The sequence below is a fragment of the Hyaena hyaena genome, unplaced genomic scaffold, assembly GCF_003009895.1.
Source record: "Hyaena hyaena isolate Hyena2069 unplaced genomic scaffold, ASM300989v1 scaffold_1183, whole genome shotgun sequence".
NCBI lineage: Eukaryota > Metazoa > Chordata > Mammalia > Carnivora > Hyaenidae > Hyaena > Hyaena hyaena.
In genome coordinates this window covers 309,016-332,584 of record NW_024081817.1, presented here as the reverse complement: position 1 = coordinate 332,584, position 23,569 = coordinate 309,016, and the positions used below count along the sequence as shown (strand labels likewise).

The 23,569-nt window shown below is 41.2% G+C and overlaps 1 protein-coding gene across 1 annotated transcript in view; it reads right to left on the bottom strand.

The window, feature by feature from the left end:
* Window positions 1-23,569, bottom strand: part of LOC120224503 (BDNF/NT-3 growth factors receptor-like) — a 107,505-nt gene that overhangs the window by 38,234 nt on the left and 45,702 nt on the right. The window lies entirely within an intron of this gene.

The window sequence follows — 23,569 nt, the reverse complement described above, 5'->3', positions numbered from 1 at the left end:
ACATAACATAAAATGTATTATTTTAAAGTGTATGATTCAATGGCATAAAGTACATTCACAATTTTGCACAACTATCACCCCAAATGGAAACCCTGTACCTATTAGGCAGTCATTTGCCATTTTCCCCTCCCTTCAGCCCATGGCAACCACTCATCTGTTTTCCATCTCTGTGGATGTGCCTGTCTGGATATTTCATATAAATAGAATCACACAATATGTGTCCTTTTGTGTCTGGCATCTTTTCATTTAACATAATGCTTTCAAGGTTCACTGTGCTGTAGCAGGTATCAGCACCCATTGTTTTGATCACCTTGACTGGCTCTGTCTGTCAACAAGTGTCTCCTAAACAGCATCTCAGTTCTCTTCTAAATTAAGAACCCACTATGGAACATAGCCAAGTCTTTATAGGCCCCTTCTTCTAATGGGTGCACTTTATTTTTCATCTTCAAGCTATTTGAACTTGATATAAAGCATTTATTTTTAAAAAAGAAACCTACATTATACTTAATGGTAAAAGACTGAAAACATTCCTTTCAAGATCATGAATGAGGCAAGGCTCTCATCATTCTTACTCAACACAATAGTAGAAGTGCTAGCCAACATAATAAGGCAATAAAAAAAAGTAACAAGCACAGGATGGGAAAGGAAAAAAATAAACTATCTCTATTGGAAGAGGCCATAACAGTCTATATAGGAGTATTTTTAACCTACAAAAAAAAAAGTCTCAGAATAAGTGCATTTAGCAAGGTTGCAGGATACAAGCAAACTTGAAATCAATTGTGTTTCTAAGCCTAACAATGAATTTGTGAACATCAAATTTTTAAATGCAATACCATTTTAGGGGAAGCTGGGTGACTCTACATGTCCAACTTTGGCTCAGGTCATGATCTCACAGCTTGTGAGTTTGAACCCACATCGGGCTTTATGCTGACAGCTCAAAGCCTGAAGCCTACTTCAGATTCTGTGTCTCCCTCTCTCTCTGCCTCTCCCTCAGTTCATGCTCTGTCTCTCTCTATCAAAGATAAACATTTAAAAAATTTAAATGCAATACCATCTTAAGTGTTTCCCCCCAAATTAAATACTTAGATGTAAATCTAACATAATATGTGTAGGGCCTATATACTGAAAACAATATTGATGAAAGAAATAAAAGATCTCAATAAGTAGAGAAATACTATGTTCATGGATTGGAAAACTCAACATAGTAAAAATTTCAATTCTCTCCAAATTGACATACAGATTTAACATAATTCCTATTAAAATCCCAGTGAACTATTTGTAGATATCCACACTACTGTTCTAAATTGTATAGGAACATGCAATATATAGGATAATGTAGGATAGCTGAAAATAATTTTGAAAAGGAGGAATAAAATGGGAAGAATCAATCTATCTGATTTCAAAAGTTACATAGCTACAGGCATAATAGCTATGTGCTCCTGGTGGAGGGACAGACACGTAAGTCAATGGGATAGAACGGAGAACCCAGGGGTGCCTGGGTGGCTCAGTCAGTTAAGCAACTCTTGATCTCAGCTCAGCATGGTCTCAGGGTTGTCAGGCTGGGCTCCACACTGGGTGTGAAGCCTATGTAAAAAAATAAAATAAAATAGAGAACCCAGAAGTATACCCACACAGCTATGCCCAACTGATCTTGAGAAACAAGAAAACACAATTCAACATAAGGAAAAATAGCTGTAGTGGGTTAGATAATGGCCTCAGAAAGAATATGTCTGTTGCAACCTCAGAATGTGACCTTATTTGGAATAAGAATCTTTGTAGATATAATTAAGGTAAAGATTTCAAGATGAGATCATCCCTAGATTAGGATGGGCTTTAAATCCAATGATAAGTGTCCCTATACAAGACAGAAATGGAAAAGGCACAGAGAGAGAGGCACACGGGGAAGACAGCATGTAAAGATGGAGACAGAGATTGGGGTGATGGGTCTATAAACCAAGAAACACTCAGCTTTGCTAGCAGCGACTAGAAGCTGGAAGAGCATGGAGAGGTCCTCCACGAGAGCCATTAGAAGGAGCACAGCCCTGTCAACATTGATTTCAGACTTCTGACCTACAGAAGTTTGAGAAAGTAGATATATGCTGTTTTAAATAAGAAAGTTTGTGTTCATTTTTTATGGAAGCTCCAGGAAACTTGTATAGTAGCCTTTCAGCAAATGGTGCTTGGGGAACTGGACACCTATATGCAAATAAAACAAACAAACAAAAAACAAAAAACGAACCCTGAACCATGACCTAAGTCTTGCACCTCATACAAATACCAACTAAAAACTGAATTATGGGAGCTCCTGGGTGTCTCATTGGTTAAGTGGCCGACTTCAGCTCAGGTCATGATTTCACAGTTTGTGGGTTCGAGCCCCACATCGGGCTCTGTGCTGACAGTTCAAAGCCTGGAGCCTGCTTCGGATTCTGTGTCTCCCTCTCTCTCTGACCCTCCCCAGCTCACACTCTGTGTGTCTCCCTCCCAAAACTAAATAAACATTTAAAAATAATTTAAAAAATAAAATAAAAACTGAATTATGGACTTCAATGTAAAGCATAAAACTGTACAACTTTTTAGGGAAAGAAACCTAGAAAGAAGATAATCTTTAGGACTTAAGGCAAGGCAAAACTTTCCTAGACTTGACACCAAAAGCATACAAAAAAGGGAGAGTTAATAAACTGGACTTCATCAAAATAAAAAACTTTTACTGCAGATCCTACTTTAAGAGGATGAAAAGACACAAATTTGTAGGCCACTTATCTAATAAAGGATTAGTATCTAGAATACATAAAGAGTTCTCAAAATTCAACTTAAAAAAACAATTAAGAATCCTTGGGGCACCTGGGTGGCTCAGTTGGTTAAGTGTCTGACTTAGGCTCAGGTCATGAACTCATGGTCTGCCAGTTCAAGCCCTATGTGGGGCTCTGTGCTGGCAGCTCAGAGCCTGAAGCCTGGTTTAGATTCTGTGTCTCCCTCTGTCTCTGCCCCTCCCTCACTCATGCTCTGTCTCTGTCTTTCTCAAAAATAAATAAACACTAGAGAAAGTTTTAGAAAAGATTTTAAAAAAACAACTAAAAATCCAATTAGAAGATGGACAAAAGGTATGAAGAAATGTTTCATGGAAGTGGCAGTTTGGAAAGTGTTTTGGCAATTTCTTTTAAAAAAACTGAAAGTACAATTACCATTTCATTCGGCAATCACCCTCCTGGGCATTTATTCTAGATGAATGGAAACTTATATTCACATAATGTACATAAATATTTACAGGAGCTTTAGCTTTATCCATAATAGCCTGAAACCAGAAAGAGCCTCAATACCCTTCCACAAGTGCCTGGTAGGCAAACTCTGGTATATCTGTGCGCTGGGATACCACTCAGAAACAAACAGAAACAAACTATTGATACACACACCAACCTGGATGGGTTTCTGGAGAATTATGCTGAATGAAAAAAAGTTCAAAAGGTTATATCCTGTATGACTCCATATATATATAACATTCTTGAGTTGACAAATTTATAGAAATAGAGAAGAGATTAGTGGTTATCAAGGGGTTGGGGATGGAAGAGAAGAGACTGGGAGGGGGGGCGGGGGATGGATGTAGTCATAAAAGGGCAGCATGAAGGATCCATGTTGTGATGGAAATGCTCTGTATTTTGACTGTATCAATGTCAGAATCCTAGTGTTGATATTATACTATCATTTTACAAGATGTTACCATTGGGGAAAGCTGTAAAGGGTACATGAGATTGCTCTGTATTGTTTCTTATAACCTATAATGATCTCAAAGTAAAAAGTGTAATTAAATGTCAAGAAGTGCCTTGTGCCATTGGATACGTTTTTCATATGGACAAAGCAAGTTACCTGGAACAGTTTGCCACTGAAAGCTACCATTCATTATGTACAGTTATGGCTTTGGTCCCACCTGCACCATCAGTTCGCTCCTTGAAGGCCTGACTCATGTATTATTTACTCATAAATCCCCTACAGTGCCCGGCAAGCACCCTGCTATGTAATAAGTGCTCAATAAATGTTTGTTGACTTAATGTTTTTATCAGTAATTCACCAAGTATGCGAGTATGCATATCGTGCACTGTTAAAACATTGTTTGCTGCAAATGAGAAAAGCATTAAGGAAATGTGTCATGAAGTAAATTAGTGCCATCCTTAAAAAAGCAATTATATCTCTTTTTATTTTATGGTTTACTAGTGTTCTGTTCATTTATTTTTTCTTCCCTTATTTTTGTCTGATTCCAAAAGTAGTCCATGTTCATTGTAGAAAAGTTTCAAGTCTAAAAAGGTGTCAAGACCTTTCGCTGCACCTATTTAATGATTAGACAAGTGACTTCTGATGTGACATGGTATGCTTCCAAAGTACTTGACCTCAGTTTTTTTGTTCATTGAGTCATCTGTTCATCAGACGTATGGTGAGGACCTGTCAAAGGTGATCATGCAAACCCAGATGTAAACATGGCTCCCTACATTTTACAAATGAAACAGACTCGCTTGTCTGGAGGGTCCGTCCAGAGAGAAGCTGTACCTCTTTTCTGGTATCCAAATCAGAATAACCTCAGTTTCCTGTTCATTGACATCTTAAAGGAACAGTGCTTCTTGGTTAATGGTAAATACAGTGGAGTATTTCTTTAGCAGTAAAAGTTTCCAAAGAACATCTCCAGGGGAACATCTCTTGGTCTAGGACCACAACCAACAGAGAAGGCAGGAAGTAGCCAAATGCTGGGCCTTTATATGAGAGGTTGGGATTTCAGAAACTATACCCTTGGACAAGATTTTTAATGTATTCAAATGTACTCAAAATAGAGTGAAGCAAAATGTAACGCGGGACCAGATGACGGGCTCCATACCACTTTATATTTATATCAAATCTACAACCTAGATTTTCTACAAGTAGAAAAAGCAAAGTAAGCATTATCCTTTACATTTTTTTGGTTGATGTTTATTGATTTTTGAGAGAGAGAGAGAAAGAGAGAGAGAGAAAAAGCAGGGAAGGGGCAGAGAGAGAGGGAGACACAGAATCTTAAGCAGGCTCCAGGCTCTGAGCTTCAGCACAGAGCTCAATGCAGGGCTCGAAGCCACAAACCATGAGATCATGATCTGAGCCGAAGTTGGACGCTTAACCAACTAAGCCACTAAGGTGCCCTAACAAGCATTATTCTTTAAAAGAAACAGAAAAGTAATGCCTCCAAGACAACCAGGAAAAATCCATTACTTCATCAACAAAAATGCATTGTTTTCATTCCCTGATATTTGTTGATGGTGTAAATTTTATCCACTAGCATGAGCAGAATTAGACAAAGTTTTTGGATTTTTGCCAGACAGGTACAAAAATATGTGTGCTATGTTTGTTCCATGTGTTAAAAGAGAAGTTAACTAACTCAGAGAATCTTAATTGATCCAAGAAACCCAGACTTTTACCAAAATACTAAGTGGGATTCCAAATTCAACTTGTATTTGGCTCATTTTCTGAAAATATTCCACTGTTATAGAAATGACTATGCAAGGGGTACCTGGGTGGCTCAGTCAGGTAAGTGTCTGACCCTTGATTTCAGCTCAGGTCATGATCTCATGGTTCACGAATTCGAGCCCTACATTGAGCTCTGTGCTGACAGTGCAGAACCTGCTTGGGATTTTCTGTCTCCCTCTCTCTCTGCCTTTTCCCTGCTCATGCTCTCTCTCTTTCTCTCTCAAAATAAATAAACAAACTTTAAAAAAAGAGAGAGAGAAATGACTATGCAATTATCTAATGAAACCCATTCTTCACAAGTGAGGACATTCTAACTTTTTTTGCCTTTCATATATAACCCCTTAGTTGAAACCTGCATTAGAAGCAGTCCTGCCCACTAAAACCAGAGTTGTAGGCATCAAATTCACATTCAGCACTGTTTATTATTAATGGTAGGTGATGCTAAGTACATTTTTTGTGGTTCAAAGGAGATTCGTGTGTTTCAATTCAGCAAATACTGATTTTCTACTTAGTCCAGAATTTCCAGAAGTATCCTACACCCCCCTGTACTTTATAGAAATTGTTTGAATTTCCCCCAAAGCACACTGGGTATTTTTGAGCCTCATAATTGGTTAAGTGTTTCCTCTTTTTTTTTTTTTTTACAAAAAAATTACTTTTGCAAAAGGGAGAAGTAAAGACTAATTCCAGGTTGGGACTGGGGCTGTATACTAATAAGCACCATTTACAAATGAATAAATAGTAACATTGAAAGCAAAGCAGTGGGTCCACAGGCAGAGCAGATGGATGCCCACCAGAAGTCACTTGTGACTGAAAGCTTCTCTCATCTATTACCTTCTGTCTTCAAGGACCTGATCATTATGTAACTGGGCAGGGCTCATTACCATCCACTAACCCGAGAGCTCTGAGAGAGGGACAGGGAATGGGTCTGTTTGGTGGAAAATATACTAAGTCCAGCAAGAGTCACTGATGTGGGGGTTGGGCAGAGGTGGGAGGAAGCAGCCAACTGGAAAGGCCAAGTCAAATCTCAGCCACTCTCCCTTTTGTCCCTGTCACACTCAATGCCTGAGGGTCCTGCCATCAGACCACAGAGCCACACATCCTCTTCTCCTGGAGGTCTGTCTGCCCACGGCGGTCTGGTGAGGCTGTCCTTCACAGTCACTGATTGTCCCCACCTCACAACTCCATCATCTGCTTTTCTCTCAGCCATCATCTTCTTTGTCCTCTTCTGGAAGACACTCCCATAAATAATGCTACTTCTCTCATTTCCTCATACTTTTCCTCTTCCTGCCCCTCCTGAATTCTAGACATTTCCAAGCCTGGATTTCTGGAAATGGTGTCCTCTTTTTCTTTCTCTTAATACCTTCTCGTCAACTCCAACTACACATTTCTTCCAGGCCTCGAAGCTTTCCTTCCTACAGACCTTTCATCAATGTCTCTAGTCCCATGGCTCTTCTGAACTTGTTCGTTTCCAGTTTCTTTGGGCCATTTTCCCTAGGATGTCATTTCTGTCTCTCACCCCCACATTATCCTCCACCATGGCCTTATAGCTCTCCTTTCACTCATCCGTTACACACCCAGATGGAAACAAAAAGTTTTGATTTTCCCTTCTTCTCATAATCAGCGGCCAAATCTCCCACATCCTGCCTCTTTCATTTCCCCCACATCTGCCTTCCTTCGTTCCCTTCACTGACATTAACCTGACAAGGCCCTTTCTCCTCTACTCTGTACTCACTTGGCAACCTTCCATATAGACTCCATCTACCTGAGATTTCCCAGCTAAGCATCCTAAGACACCACATAAACAATATCATTCCCTTATTTTGATTGTGACCCAAATGAAGAAATATTTTTTATGTTACACCCTGGCTCCACATAAGCCTGAAATTTCCTATGGATATTTATTTACTTTTGATGAGGTGACACATTTGTTAAAACTCAACTTAATTCAGGGCACCTGTGAGGCTCAGTCAGTCAAGCATCTGACTTTGGCTCAGGTCAGAATCTCATAGTTTGTGGGTTTGAGCCCCATGTCGGGCTCTGTGCTGACAGCTCAGAGCCTGGAGCCTGCTTCAGATTTTGTCTCCCTCTCTTCCCCTCTCCGGGTCGCAATCTGCCTCTCTCTTTTTCTCAAAGCTAAATAAACTTTTTAAAAAAATTGTTTAACTAAACTTAATTCAATTTCACTTTATTTTAATTTCTTACAAAATGACAACAATGACTGCCCTCTCCCCCCTCCCCTGCAACTAATGAACTGAAACATGCAGTTTTAAAAGCACTGGCATACAAGACAATTTGGCAAAAAATAATAAAACTTATTTTCCTCTTGTTCTCTCTTACATCCTACTTTCTATCATTCAGGTGAGGCAGAGAAGTGGCTCTTAAATTATGCCCACTACCACTTTTTTAAAAACAATTGTGATAGAGTACACATAAAATGTAGCATCTTAGCCACTTTTAAGTATACAGTTCAGTGGCATGAAACACATTCACACTTGTACACAATCATCACACCATCCATCCCCAAGATCTCCTTTCATCTTGAAGAACTGACACTTTATACCCATGAAACAGGCTCCCTACCTCTCTCTTCCCAGGCCCTGGCAAACATCATTCTACCTCTTGTTTATGAATTTGACTAGCATAGGTACCTCATATAAGTGGAATCATAGAGTATTGGTCCTTTAGTGGCTGGCTTATTTCACTGAGCATCATGTCCTCAAGGTCAATAGATGTGGTAACATGTGTCAGAATGTCCTTCCTGTTTAAGGCTGACTAACAGTCCATTGCATGCATATGCCACATTTCGTTTAATCATTTATCCATTGATGGACACTTTGTCCCACACTGTTTTTAAAATTTTTTGATGTTTATTTATTTTTGAGAGAGAAAGAGACAGAGTAAAAACAGGGGAAAGGTAGAGAGAGAGAGAGACACAGCATCTGAAGCAGGATCCAGGCTCTGAGCTGTCAGCACAGAGCTCAAAGCAGGGCTTGAACCTATGAACTGCAAAATCATGACCTGAGATGAAGTCAGACGCTCAGCCCACTGGGTCACCCAGGTGTCCCTGTCCTGCACTTTTAAAGCCAAGCTTCTGTGCCTGTGTCATTTCCGTATACATAGCTAGTTTCTCTCTCTCTCCAACACACATTCTAAAACTCCACCATGGTAGGTATGGGGATATTAGTCTCACCTAGTGTTTCCCTTCCCTTTCCTCAACACCTCTACCACCTTATTTCTTCCATTTTGACCTCTCCGCTTCTCTACTTCTCATTGTATTGTGCCTTTCAGAATAAAGACAGCTTTACACCAGTTAAGTATTGTTTATGAATATATGCCTTGTCTTAATGTGTGCCTTCTCCCCTCATCTAATGCTTACACGGTTGCATGAGTATCATCCCACTATATGCCCATCTTTTCTTCTTTTTATTACAGTAAAAAAAACCCACATTCTTAATGCTCTTTAAAATTGACACATAGTGTAAGGGTTGCAAAAAAATGGTAGAAAGAAGAAGAAAAGCCCAAGATTTCTGGACTAAAAAGCAGATGTTTTCTATTATATTTAAGTACTTGGATTATAACAGCATTTCTTTCCACTATTTCTCATTGCAAACTAGAGATTTGAGTGAAATAGACTTACGTGCATTAGCCTCATACTCTAACCACCATTTCTAAAATTGTTCCTGTAAGAATAATGTATCTAAGTTTCAAAAAACCAGCTTCATCAAGAAAAGCATATGAAACCTGAGAGAAATATCTCCTCTCCCTTCTAATAATATCTTGTTATTTGAGATGATATCACTAAATTTTTATCTCCAATATCAGAAGAGAAACAAAATTTGAATGAAAACATTCACAGAAAACTCAGATGACTTTGTAGCAATTAACTTCCACTTTCTTAGATACATTTTCTTAAACGACAGTTGTTACAAGAAGATAAAAATATTATGGCAGTGGAGGATGGTAAGAAACCATCCACAGTGCAGGTAGGAAGAGGAGGGAAAGCAAAGCAAGTGGGAAACCATAAATTAGAGGCCATGCTTGAAGAATGAATGGTTGCCTTGCTGAGAACTTACCTTATTAAAATTCAAAGGTATTTATAAAGATTAAAAATTAAGGTTGGCTGGAGTTATACAGCGAGGCAAGTTCTCTGCAAATTCCATTAATAATTAAACCTTTTATAGCATTCTATGTGATTCCTGGAGGAATGCATTAAAGACACTGTGTGTCCTCTGCCCAAGGTTAGGCAAGAAGCCAATTCAATGCTGAGGATTAGAATTCATGAATTCTCAGTTCAGAACACCATGTGCCCGTCATACAGGGTAGGAAAAAAAATCCTCTATAATAACTTACGATTAAGAAAAGGAGGCCAGAGAAGAAGGTGTTTAGAAGTAAGGGCATTTCCACACTTAAGCGGGTTTGTGGCACCAATCAGATTTTTTCTCAGTTCTCTTTGGCATTGCAGGTGCTATTCATTTAGGTTCACTAGTTTTGAGCAGCCTGAAGCAGCTGTTCAGTAATAATTGCAGCATCTGCTTAATAATACTCCAGGTGAGGAGTTCTCTAGGTTCACTGATGGAGCAGCCCCTGATTCAGTAAAAGACCACTAAATGTCCTTAGTATATTCAGAAGGATAGAAGGAAAGAAGGAAGGCAGGCAGGGAAAATAGGAAGGAAGGAAGGAAGGAAGGAAGGAAGGAAGGAGGGAGGGAGGGAGGGAGGGAAGGAAGGAAGGGAGAGAGAGAGGAAGAGAGGGAAGAGGAAGGGAGGGAGGGAAGAAGGAAGGGAAGGAGGGAGTAAAGAGGGAAAAGAAGAGGAAAGGGAAGGGAAGAAAAATAAGGGTCAGGGGGAAGAAAGGGAGATTTTCCTGCCTACTAAGAATACAATGCTTCTTAAATATAGCCTCTTTTCCCATTAAAAAAAAATGATTTGAGGCACACGGATGGCTCAGTTGGTTGTGTCTGCCTTTTGGTTTCGGCTCAGGTCATGATCAGGTTTGTGAGCCCTCATCAGACTCTGCGCTGACAGTGCAAACGCTGCTTAGGATTCTCTCTCTCCATTTTTCTCTGTCTCTGTCTCTGTCTCTGTCTCTGTCTCTCTCTCTTTCTTTCTCCTTCTTTCAAACTAAATAAATAAATGTTTTTTAAAAAATGATTCATTGAGATCAAAGACTTTGTCCAAATTAAGAAAGAATTAGTATCTTAGTTACAGGATGATCATTACATGGGAACTGGGAAAGAAAGAACAGGAGGAAATAGTGAGCATATGATTAGCTGTAGAACATCGCCAATGATCAGCTCTAAATTATTGTTCTCCTGCAACCCATGGCTTCCATCCTCAGAGTCACCCTGTGGTCACAACACTGAGCCTGCAGCTCCAGCTGTCTTCCAGGAAAGTTTTACCCATGATTTTTATTTAACTCATTGTCCAAAACTGTGTCACATCAAAAGCTACAAAAGAATCAAAAGGCCAATAGATGTTTCTGCAATCATGGAAATATTCTCCCGGATCATCCTATTTCATAGCTATTTGAAATAAGGAACTGAAATCTTGGACTTGCGCTTTTTCTAATCTCTTGAAATAGGCCTGGAGAGCAAGGTACCTTCCTCTTAGGACTGCCTTTGCCACATCCCATAGATTTTGGATTGTTGTGTTTTTATTTTCATTTGTTTCCATATATTTTTTAATTTCCTCTCTAATTGCCTGATTGGCCCATTCATTCGTTAGTAGGGTGTTCTTTAACCTCCATGTTTTTGGAGGTTTTCCAGACTTCTTCCTGTAATTGATTTCAAATTTCAAAGCATTATGATCTGACAGTGTGCGTGGTATGATCTCAATTCTTTTATATTTATTGAGGGCTGCTTTATGTCCCAGTATGTGATCTATCTTGGAGAATGTGCCATGTGCACTTGAGAAGAAAGTAAATTCCCTGGCCTCAGGATGTAAAGTTCTAAATATATCCGTCAGATTCATCTGGTCCAATGTGTCTTTCAAGTCCATTATTTCTTTAGTGATTTTCTGTCTGCTTGACCTATCCATTGCTGTAAGCAGAGTATTAAAGTCCCCTGCTATTAGCACATTCTTATCTATAATCGTGTTTCTGTTTGTGATTGTTTTAGATATTTAGGTGCTCCCATATTCGGTGCATAGACATTTATGATAGTTAGTTCTTCCTGATGGATGGACCCTTACCCAAGGGATACAAAAATGTTCATGCATAGGAGCACATGTACCCCAATGTTCATAGCAGCACTCTCAACAATAGCTAAAACATGGAAAGAGCCTAAGTGTCCATCAACGGATGAATGGATTAAGAAGATGTGGTTTATCTATACCATGGAATACTACATGGCAATGAGAAAGAAGGAAATCTGGCCATGTGTAGCAACATGGATGGACTTTGAGGGTGTTATGCTGAGCGAAATAAGTCAGGCTGAGAAGGACAAATATCATATGTTTGCACGTATAGGAGGATTAGGAGGAACTTTATTGAGTAACAAGGGGGAGAAGAAGGGGGAAAATGGTAGGGGAAAGGGAGAGAGGCAAACCATGAGAGATTCTTGAATGCTGACAAAAGCTGAGGACTGATGGATGGGGGGGGAGGGGGGATGGGCATAGAGGAGGGCACTTGTGGGGATGAGCACTGGGTGTCATGTGGAAACTAATTGGACAATAAACTATTTGTAAAAAAAAAAAAAGAAACTGAAATCTTAATTTTACTGAATTTTAACTACTTTTAATTCAAAAGGCCATATGTGTAGATTTTCAGTTGGGCAGCTGAATAGAATCAGAGAAATTCCCTTATTTCTTAGTTACATGCTGACCATAATGAGGTGGGATGGGATGAGGAAAGGGATACAAATCATCGAGATAGTTCGTTCGTAAACATGGGAAACCAAGCTAATTACTTGACAATTATTGTGTCACTTAGATCTCACAGATGCTACAGCAGGCTTCATTGTGCCCATTTAACAGATGAAATAACTAAAGCTCAGTTTGAGTAATGTGGCTAAAACCGGAAAGTTAATAGCAGCAGAGTTGAGTTTTGAACCTAGGGCTCACTCTAGAGCCCATGCTGTCTCCACCATCAAAGGGAAAGCCACAGAGACACAGTGAAGAAGAACCAGGAGTCCTAGATATAAAGCCCAAAAGTTCAAGAGGGAACGGTAACAGATGTTTTTTTTTTTTTTTTTTTTAACTGGAGTGACCTTCTGTCATCTCTACTTTCCACTACTAGCCCTGAGGATTCATGTGCCTACTAGAAAGGGTGTCAGGCATCTCCTTGCAATAATATGAAAAGTAGTTTTTAAAAAAACTTGTAAAACCAATGTATACTGTTTTTAAAAATTCAGACTTCTTCTATAAGTACCAAAAACACAGAACGAAACAGCACCCCAAATCCTATTGCCACTGAAACTCTTTGTTTCACTTCTCTTTCTCCTAACCTGCTGTGAAATAAGATATAGATTCACAGATTCACCCCACTCCCCGTGTCCCTAAAGCATACCTGTGGATCCTTAGAACCATTCGAAGAAAAACACACAAGAATTTTTTAAAATTACTTGCCCTCATGCCGGTGGGAAAAAGACAAAGACCCTTAAAGTAAAAAACACCAAGAGTATTGATGGCAGAAAATAATGCTACTAAGTAATGTGCATCTATACTTCAAAGGATGCTGAATTTCTGGGCATTTGGAGCAGTGGGGTTATGGGGGTAGACATGGGCAGAGCTGGGGCTTTAGAGAAGAAGGCAGTGGAATGAAGGGGGAACAAGACCCAGAAATCAAACACCTTCTCCAGCTCTCCACCCCCGCCATGGATGCACGTTAGACATCCAGCATATTTGGGAAAAACAGGATTATATATAGACAGACAAAAATGAGTATGTTCTTCACAATAATTTGGAATTTGTTAAATAATCAGTAATTATGGTGCATTTATGCTTATTTTGTAGGACTTAGATCATTGTTCACGTTTAAAAATTTTTCACAGTGCTTATAGCACTTTATATCGGTCTCTCACTTTGGGGGTTTCTATGTGTGAGCTATTTGCAGGGGAAAACTTCAAATATGCAACATAATTGCACATTGTCTTTAAAAAATACCATCTTATTTACAATGTTGCACTTAGTGAATTTCTTTCTATGTTAAAATGGGAAGTGAAATGTACAGTGTATGTGGTCCATTAACCCAACTGGCTCCTTACCTCCTATGACCCACTCATTCCTCTTTAGATCAATAGGCAACTTCCTGATGCACACAAGAGAAAATGTTTTTGTTCTCAAATTGATAGGTGTTTTTAGGTGTTGAAAACTTTTTAATTGAAGACTTGGGCAAATGAATTTTAAATGAACTGAAAAACTGACGTCTTTGCATTTTTATTTCATCCAGGCTGTCCCCTGTCATCTCAGAAGAGCCGAAGAGGCTCTGATGTCACAGAAGACATGTTATCCCAGTAAAGCAGGTCTTCACTCATAAATAAACTGAAAACACTAAAAACACACTTTCCGCAGTAACTTTTAAGCCAGTGTATAGTTCTGCAAGTCTGAGCATGCACATAGTATGAACAAGGTCCATTTGTCCAGACAGGAAGATCTACGTCCCTTTAGTGCCTGGTATCCAGCCTCAGGGCAGACACAATTTTATATATCAGAACAGCCCCTGGGACACCACAAACAGCTGGTGACGTGGAGACAGTCTTCGGAGAACGTGATGGCACAGTGGAATGCCCACTCTGAGGGAGAAGTCCACGTCCCCAAGCCCAGACGTCAGACGTTTATCTGTGAGCCACTCTTTTGCGGCTTAAGTGAATCTTGCCGGCTGGGGTCATTTCCCCCTTAAGTAACAGAGATGGGAACACTTCCCATTAGAGATGACTCTGTCTTAGGAAGCTGCTTTTCAAAGCCAACTATTGGTATCAGTGACAGAATCAACGGTAGGAGACTGGACCTTCTGTCTTTGTCTTGTCTTGTCAGCTTTTTTGCCTGTGGGTTTCCCAGCGGGTCAGAGGGAGCGTTGAGCATAAGACCATGGGCACCGCCTTCCGCCCACCCCAGGGCTAAACTGTGGTTGCCATGGCTACAAAGACTCCAGCATCCCTGGGTCTTGCCCTCACGGGACTTTTCAGCTAATGGTTCTTTCACCTTCTTCAGATCCCTGTGTGGCAGAAGTGAGATGGAATTCACCACCCTGGCTAACGTGAGTGACCAGCATATAAGTGGCCAAATGGAAGTGCCCAAGGAAGTGGTTTGTGAGGACATGGAGGAGTGATCGCTTGCTCCTGTGCCCTATCCTTCTGTGTCCCATGACACTGATCCCACATGGGTTCCGGCATCATTCTCAGCCTCACGCTGGTTTTGACCAGGGGCCGGACAAGAGGTGCCAGCACCCCAGGGAGTTCTGTATCAGAGCAGGCTAGTGACCATGGTGACTGGTACTACAGGCACTGGAGCAGAAGTCAGAACAGCAACATAACTAATATCACAGCAATACCCATGGCACAGGATCCTGGGGGAAGGAGGGCATGGTGGTAAAGAACTTGGGCTCAGAAAGGGACCCCTTTTATGGACCAGCTGTCTATCCATGAAAAATCACACCACCACCCGACCCTTAGTGCCCCTCTGGGACAAATGGGCACAATGGTATTAACATTAATGGCATCTCTTTCTGGCAGCTGTGACAGTGACTTCCAGGAACAGAAAAGATGAGCCCTTCTAGGAAAGGAACAGCCCTCCATGATGTCCACTCCTGCAGCTCACACTTTCCAGCTCCTGCCATGGAAATCCCAAGGGCTACCTTGACCCATTTATATTCACCTATCTTAGGGGTCATCCTCACCATCCTTCTTATAAGGAGCCATTCTCTCTAAAGAGCCAGAAGAACAAGAGGGTTTTTTCTGTGTTACATTTTTTTTTTTTTTTTTTACCTGAGATGTCCTGATGTTGGGGCTTTGAAATACTTCACTGATAAATCTTAGTCCCTCCTTTTAGAACTTATGTCAGGAGATAATCTTTGTATAAGTACAGCTGAAAGTAACAGGAAGAATAAAAGGCATTTTGTTGAAATGTCTATTTCTTTAACCAAAGCAGACCCTTCAAATGCGCCTCTTCTCTGCCAGTTTCGTTTTCAAGTTGAGTCAAAGGAGTAGACAGCCCAGAATACCGCAGGACCTGACCTCACCTTAGAGACACACCATAGATAATTAACATGAAATCCTTTCTTTCCTTCCGATTTTGCAGGATTTCACAATACATGAGAACTGGGTTAGTCTTGGGGAGAAATATATGTGCTGTCAACTTCCTATCTCCACACTGTCTGTCTGTCCAGCGTGTTTCTGTGGCCCCCTCTAGATCAAGCAGTGTTTGGGGCACTGAAGGCATAGCAGTGGGTAAAGGAAACCCAAATTCCTACCTTCACGGAGCTTGCACATTCTTGCGCAGTGCCTGTCACCTACAAGAGTTCAATAAATAGTTGCTGAATAAATGCATGCATGCACTTTCACTTCAATGACCAAATCATCCACTAAATCTAAATTAGCTATATCATTTCTTCCAGAAGCATAGCCATATGCATAACCAGAGTTGCCTTGTTCAGAAAGAGGATTAAAAACAAATCAACCATCCTTGATTTGTTTCCCAGAGAACCTCTCTCAACAGAATAACAACACACACACACACACACACACACACACACACACACACACACACACACACAAAGAGAGAGAGAGAGAGGCTTACTCAAATGGGGCAATATAAGAATTCTAACAGCATGCTATTTAGAAATTAACACAGTCTTAGGGTCGCTGGGTGGTTCAGTCAGTTAGGCATCAGACTCTGATTTTGGCTCAGCTCATGATCTTACAGCTTGTGAGTTAGAGCCCCTTGCTGGACTCTGCACTGACAGTGCTGAACTCTGTCTCCTTCTCTCTCTGTGCCTCCCCAGCTTGTGTTCCCTCTTGTGTGCAAGCTCTCTGTTTCTCTCAAAATAAATAAGATAAAAAAGTAATTAACACAATCTTCTGCAAGAGAACACAGAAGTGCCCTATTACACCCTTTTGGAGTTTTATCAAATGAGCTAAAGATCTAAAGGTGTCTTTTGTCCCTTATTGTTAGAAAGTAATTCCCCACATGCCCTCCACCCAGCAAGCAAGCCCCTCGTACTACAGGCTTCTCCCTATAAGGCTGTGGGGGTGAGTGGGAGAAGGGAGTGAAACCTGGTACAGGCAAGCCTTTAGGAGCTTTACGTTCCCTGCAACACTCTATTGATTTGCTCACACTCTCCAAAGATCTGAGACATTTTATAATCATGACCATAATTGAGTGCCATCAGGGGTTCGAAGGGATTTCCTTCTTTAACATTTAAAGAAGACAATAAGCATCCGTTCAAAAGCCATAAAACCTTACCAAGAAGCCAAGGCAACTCCACAGATGGACCATACCTTTCTGAAAATCCTCTGCTTTCTTAATTGTGGCGCTGGGTGCCTGGCCACTGGCTCCAGAGACACAAGAAGAAAATTCCCCATTCCTCTCCTAGGATTCGATTATCTGGCTGCCAGGGCAGGACAAAATGCAGAAGAGGAGAGCTGCTTGGGGGAGAATCATTTCCAGGGACAAGCAATTAAAAAAGCCTTTCATCAAAGACCACTGCTGTGAACAGGACCAGCCATGGGTCAAAAGTGCTGGGAACCTCCAAACCTATTCACCTCAAAAATTGCATCCAGGCAACATCCCAGGTTCAGAAAAAGTAGAAATCTTCACATCAGAATCATGGCTTAAAAGTTGGGACTGGAAAGTTGTAAAGTATGTCTTCAAGATTCAAAAGATGTTTAAAAAAATAAAAAGAATATAAAGCCAGTGTGCCTCCTGCCTTTATTGTTTGTCTTACTGTCAATCTTCTGCTGTCTCTCCACCCCTCCCTTCTTTCTGTCTGTCCTGAGTTTGGTAAATTGTGAAGGTTATTGTCCGAGCTTGCCCTGTTACCTAAGGATTATATTTTTCCCATTATTGCTTGGATAGGATTGAATCATACAGCTATATATTTTCCTGCAGTTGTGTTCCAGCCAAGCCAAATTGCAAATGCCTTGCCTTCTCTGATGCCTGTACAATTTCCCTCTGTTAGATTTTGCTGTAACTAATTAAAGAAAAAGACTGATGAATCATGTTCCTAGTCCTGTATGGTTTTTTGAAGTCATCAGAGACAACATTAAAGATGATTAATAGAACTTGTTGTTTTGAGATGCATATGAAAATGTATCCATTTGATGTCTGTCATCACTCATGTTTCTATATGTTTGTAAATGAGGCTTCACAGTAGGATTTTTGTAGATGAACTATTGCTTGGAGGGTCATTTTACATGACCACAATCTTTCCAGACTATAAAGCCCGAAGAAGCTTCTTGTTCTCGGCTAGCCTTGAGCCAGGCACTGAAGTTCATATTTAAGAGGAGATTGGGGGGGTGGGGGTGGGGTGTGGAGGCAGGGCTGGGTAGCAGAGAGAATCTTTTTGCTTCTTGCTGAGTAGACTCTACTGGTCCATGTAATGAGACAGAACGGAAAGTTGAGATCCCACAGCTGAAAAAGCCCCCTGAATTGCTCAACGTTGCCTTGCCTCAGCAGTCAATGACCTATTAATGTACAAACCTGACAAAATCATCTGTTTGGGAAGATAAGCATGATTGCTGCTGGTCTGGTTATACAAACTGTGTCCCATTAAATTAAGCCTATGAGATGCAAAACAAGGAGAACCAGTCACGGTTGGAATGTATTCATGGTGTTGGAGCAGCGGCTTCCTTCGATTAATGTGGGCATGCAACACAGACTATTCAAGCCCCTCCAAGCGCAGGGTCTGGCCAGTGCATGCAATATCTGGGCACCTGTAAGATTTTTCATTTATCCGAATAGCACCGAGTGGCTCAGCCTTGGGAATACACCCGCTGCAGCCTGGTCTTCTGGATTTAACAGCCTAATGAGATCTCCGTGCAACATTTAGTTGGTGAGGCCTCCTGGGGTGCATTTCTTCGCGTTGCTCTCTCTTTGTGACTGAATGTACCACATCTGTCTCAGAAAGTAGGGTGACCTGTTTCTTGTTGTCGAATTTGCTCTGTGGGTTTGGAAAAGCCTCAAAGTTAATGTGGGCTCTGGATGCTGCTTCCTTTTCTACACCGGCGGCAGAGCAGGCTAGCGTCTGTCTACTTGTCCAAGAGTCTTCACCCTGCTCCAGAGACACACCATTCTCCCAATCACGCTGCGTGCTTTGAGACAAATGATTTCCTCCTTTGCCTCATGGAACAATCAGAATAAAATCAATAATACAGAGTCTGACTGGCAGACACAAAGGCTGACCTGCTAATAAACACAACCGCGCCCAGGATTCGCTGTGTCTGTCTGGGCGTGCCATGCCTTTTGTTTTCCACCAGCGCCAACCCACATGCCCACATCCACCTTGTCAACACAAGACTGCTGCAGGCTATTAGGGACTGATACCATGACTCAGGAGCCACTGCCCGCAAATTGCTGAGCCATCAGGGATGACTTCCGTACCAACAGTTCTTGGTTCGATTGGGCAACAAAAGGAGCTGTACACTTCCAAGGCTTAAGATTTTTAATATTTTTTAATGTTTTATTTATTTCTGAGAGAGGGAGAGACAGCGTGAGCAGGGGAGGGTCAGAGAAAGAGGGAGACATAGAATCTGAAGCAGACTCCAAGCTCTGAGCTAGCTGTCAGCACAGAGCCTGATGCAGATCTGAAACCCACGAACCGTGAGATCATGACCTGAGCCGAAGTCGGACGCTTAACTGACTGAGCCACCCAGGCATCCCATCAAGGCTTAAGATTTTTAAAAAGTATTAGATATCCATTCATCAGTTGAAGGACATTTAGGCTCTTTCCATAAATTGGCTATTGCTGAAAGCACTGTGGTTTATCTATACAATGGAATACTACTTGGCAATGAGAAAGAATGAAATCCTGCCATTTGCAGCAACATGGATGGAACTGGAGGGTATTATGTTAAGTGAAATAAGTCAATCAGAGAAAGACAGATATCATATGTTTTCGCTCATATGTGGATCTTGAGAAACTGAACAGAAGACCATGGGGGAAGGGAAAGGGAAAAAATAGTTGCAAACAACAGACTCTTAAATACAGAGAACAAACTGATGGTTGATGGAGGGTGGGTGGAGGGGAAAGTGGGTGATGGGCATTGAGGAGGGCACTTGCTGGGATGAGCACTGGGTGTTTTACGGAAGCCAATTTGACAATAAATTACATTTTAAAAAGTATTAGATATAGAAGCCCAGTTTATACACAAGATACATGCTATGTTTCCATTCCCTTGAAGCTCTAGAATAGGCAAAATGAATCTGTGGTTTTAAAAAAATTAGTTTAAAAAAATTAGAACAGGGGCGCCTGGGTTGCTCAGTCGGTTAAGTGTCCGACTTCAGCTCAGATTATAATCTCACGGTTCGTGGGTTTGAGCCCCGCATCGGGCTCTGTGTTGACAGCTAGCTCAGAGCCTGGAGACTTTCAGATTCTGTGTCCTTTTCTCTCTGACCCTCCCCTGCTCACGCTGTCTCTCTCTCTCTCTCAGAAATAAATTTTAAAAAACTTTTAGGGGCACCTGGGTGGTCCAGTTGGTTGAGCATCCAACTTCAGCTCAGGTCATGATCTCATGGTCCATGGGTTCGAGCCCCATGTCAGGCTTTGTGCTGACAGCTAGCTCAGAGCCTGGAGCCTTCTTCAGATTCTGTATCTCCCCCCTCTCTCTGACCCTCTCCTGCTCACGCTGTCTCCTTCTCTCAGAAATAAATAAACGTTAAAAAAATTAGAACAGAAATGAAGTCTAATGGAGTGGGGGTTGGGAGGAATTAACTAGAGGGACACAAGAGGAAACTTTATGGGTTCATAGTTTGTTCTGGATCTTCACAGGGTTTTGGTTATACAAGAGCAGGCAAGTGTCAAATGTCACAGAATAGCACATTTAGGATGATGTTTCATTGCCTGTGAATTTCATCTCAAAAAAAGAGAAAGAAAGGAAAAGAAGGAAAGAAGGGAGGGAGAGAAGAAGGAAGGGAAGGAGGAAGAGAGGGAAGGAGAAAGAGAGAAATCATAAATAAATATTGAACTCTAGCTTGTGTTTGTTGAAGTATTTAGGGTTGAAACGTCCCATTGTTTGCAGCTTATTCTGAAAACTGATGGGCTGCTCAGGATACAGAGATCTTCACTGCAGAATCCAGCTGTCTATATGGCATTCAGTGAACAATTAACTTTAACTTCCCAGTGTGTTTGAAATTTTTGTTCATAAAATATAGGGAACAAGAGGAAGAAATTCAATTCTAGTTTTTAGATTCAGGTTTCTGAGTTGGCAATGTTATCCTGGGGGATGTGCCCGATGGGGTTTCTCACCCAGAAAGTTTGAGAAGTGGGATGCGGAGCTAATGCTAACCTGGGCAGTGCACACAGCAACCCCTGCGCTCTGCGTGACTTCCACGTGCTTGCACCATGCACCCCCACTGCCCCACTGGGCTCTACCATGTAATATACAGTTCTGCTCAGGCAGCAGAGCTCAGATAACTTAAGCAAGAAAAATGTCCTGTAGATAATTTGCAGACTTTGACCTGAAACAAGGGCAGATGCATTTAGATATATGATTTGTTTCCCGGCTGCTATTCTATTTCAAAGCATCCTTGTTATTGCTTGTGGTGAAAAACTCCTCCACCATCAGAGAAATGAATCAGGCTGGGTTACTAAAACCATACCCTACAGCTCCTTTGCTCTATATCCATCTTACTATCGTATTGGCCTGAGTTCACCCCTTAAAAAAATACTTTCACTGTGACACATGCAGGCAAAGAATTCTTTGGTTTTTTTTTTTTTTAAGCAGAACATATTGACTGAGCCAAACAAGTTACATTAAATCCCTGGACATCTTAACAAAACAAGGTCCTTTCTATATTTTTGTAGGTTCTAATTTATAACTCTCCATTCTAGGGGCTAAAAGGTGAAAGCATAGACATGAATAGCATTAAAATGTGCTGCCCTCGGCTTTGGAATTCAGCCATAGATGTATACTAAGGAAGATGAATAAATGAGCCAATCATCTGCACTGTCTCCCACTTTCCTCCCAAGTCACCCCTTCTGGGTCCCAAGACTCAACTGAGAAAAGAAGAAAAGCCTGGAACTCCGTTTCCCAAGCATCATGACCACGGTAGTGTGCCAAGGGTAAGCAAAACCATGGAATGAATATTGCCATAATTTCCATAAGAATCCATTTTATCTGACTATTTGGGAGATGTATTTTTATACTAAAAGATAACAGTTACGTTCTGGAATAGTGTGCAGAATTCCCATGTTGTGGTAGACTGATACTTTGGTGACATCCAATGAACTGCATCTTTCTGTGTGTTCTTGCGTAAGTTCCTCCCTTTGGGTCCAAACAGGGCCTCTCATCTGCTTTAACAAATAGGATGCAAGGAAAGTGACACAGTGCTGGTTCTAGACCCTGAACCTTAAGAAGGCCTAGCAACTTTCACTTTTGTGCTTTTTATAATAAATTTAACTACCATGAGTCTTCCATGATGTGAGGAAGCATAAATGTCCGTGTAGAGAAGTCCATATGGAGGAGAATGAAGGCCCAGCACTGATGATCCCAGCAAAAGTTCCTAGCCAACAATCACCACCTACCTGCCTTGTACAAGGGACCACTTTGGACCTTCCTAATGTCCAAGCTGACACCATATAAAGTAGAAAACCACCATCGACCCATGGAATTGTGACAGATAATAAGCAGTTCTTATTTTAACTGCCATATTTAGGGATAGTTTGTTACTCGGGCCTAGATAACCCAAGGGTAAGTGTAAAATAAAATTTGAGAGGCGCCTGAGTGGCTCAGTCAATTGAGCGTCTGACTTCTGTTCAAATCATGATCTCAACAGTTCGTGAGTTCGAGCCCTGCATTGGGCTCTGTGCTGACAGCTCAGAGGCTGGAGCCTGCTTCTGATTCTGTGCCTCCTTCTCTCTCTGCCCCTCCCTGACATGTGCTCTGTCTCTCTCTCCATCTCTCAACAATAATCCAGATTTTTTAAAAAAAATTGTTAAAAATAAAATAAAATTTGTGACTTCAAAGAAATATTACAAGTGAGGAAAGCACCTTTGAGTGACACCCTGAGACTTCCACCAGTCAGAGTATTTTACTAAAGATGGTCAAGAAGCATTTCCTTAAAATATAACTCGCAAGAAGATAATCCCCCAGATTCAGGTATATTTCCTCACTGTTATCTGATCAAGAAGAGCCTCAAGTCCTAAACTTTTTTTAGACGATCAGAGATAAGCACTACTTTAAGCCAAGTGGTTTTTCTTAAATGTTTGTTTATTTATTTATTTGAGAGAAAGAGAGACAGAGCACGAGCAGGGGAGGGGCAGAGAGAAGGAGAGACAGAATCGGAAGCAGGTTCCAGGCTTTGAGCTGTCAGCACAGAGCTCAACGTGGGGCTCAAACCCACAAACTGTGAAGTCATGACCTGAGTCAAAGCCAGATGCTTGACTGAACCACCCAGGTGCTGCAAGATAACCATTTTTTTAAATCATGCCTGTTCATATCAAGGTGATTGCTTGTGGGATCATTTCAAGACATTATGGAAGTAGGAAGCTGATTTATATTTGGTATTCTCTTCTAGACCTCTGAAGTATTTTTCTCCTAAATTTCTGGTCTGGTAACTATGAGCTCCTTCCATATGGCCAGCAGTAACTGGACCCAGAGGGTGAGAAAAGATCACTGGAGTCTGATCTACATCTGTTCTACTCAGGACAAATCATTTAAAGTGAAGACTAAGACATGGACCCTCACTCCAGCAGTTCAACCTCCCTGCTGGGTTCATTGTCTGAATCAACATAATGAATAAGTCCTGGCCTGGCTCAGTACCTGTCACATGAGGATGATGAGGGTCATAGTCATTAGCAATGATCAGTCACATCCATGGACCTGCTAGTTTCCAGCATCAGAGTCTGAGTGACTGGGAACCTAATAAGAGCTGAGCTGAGGAGGAAACGGAAAGGGAGAGACAGGTGAACAGTAATGACATTGATTGATCGCAATGAGCTG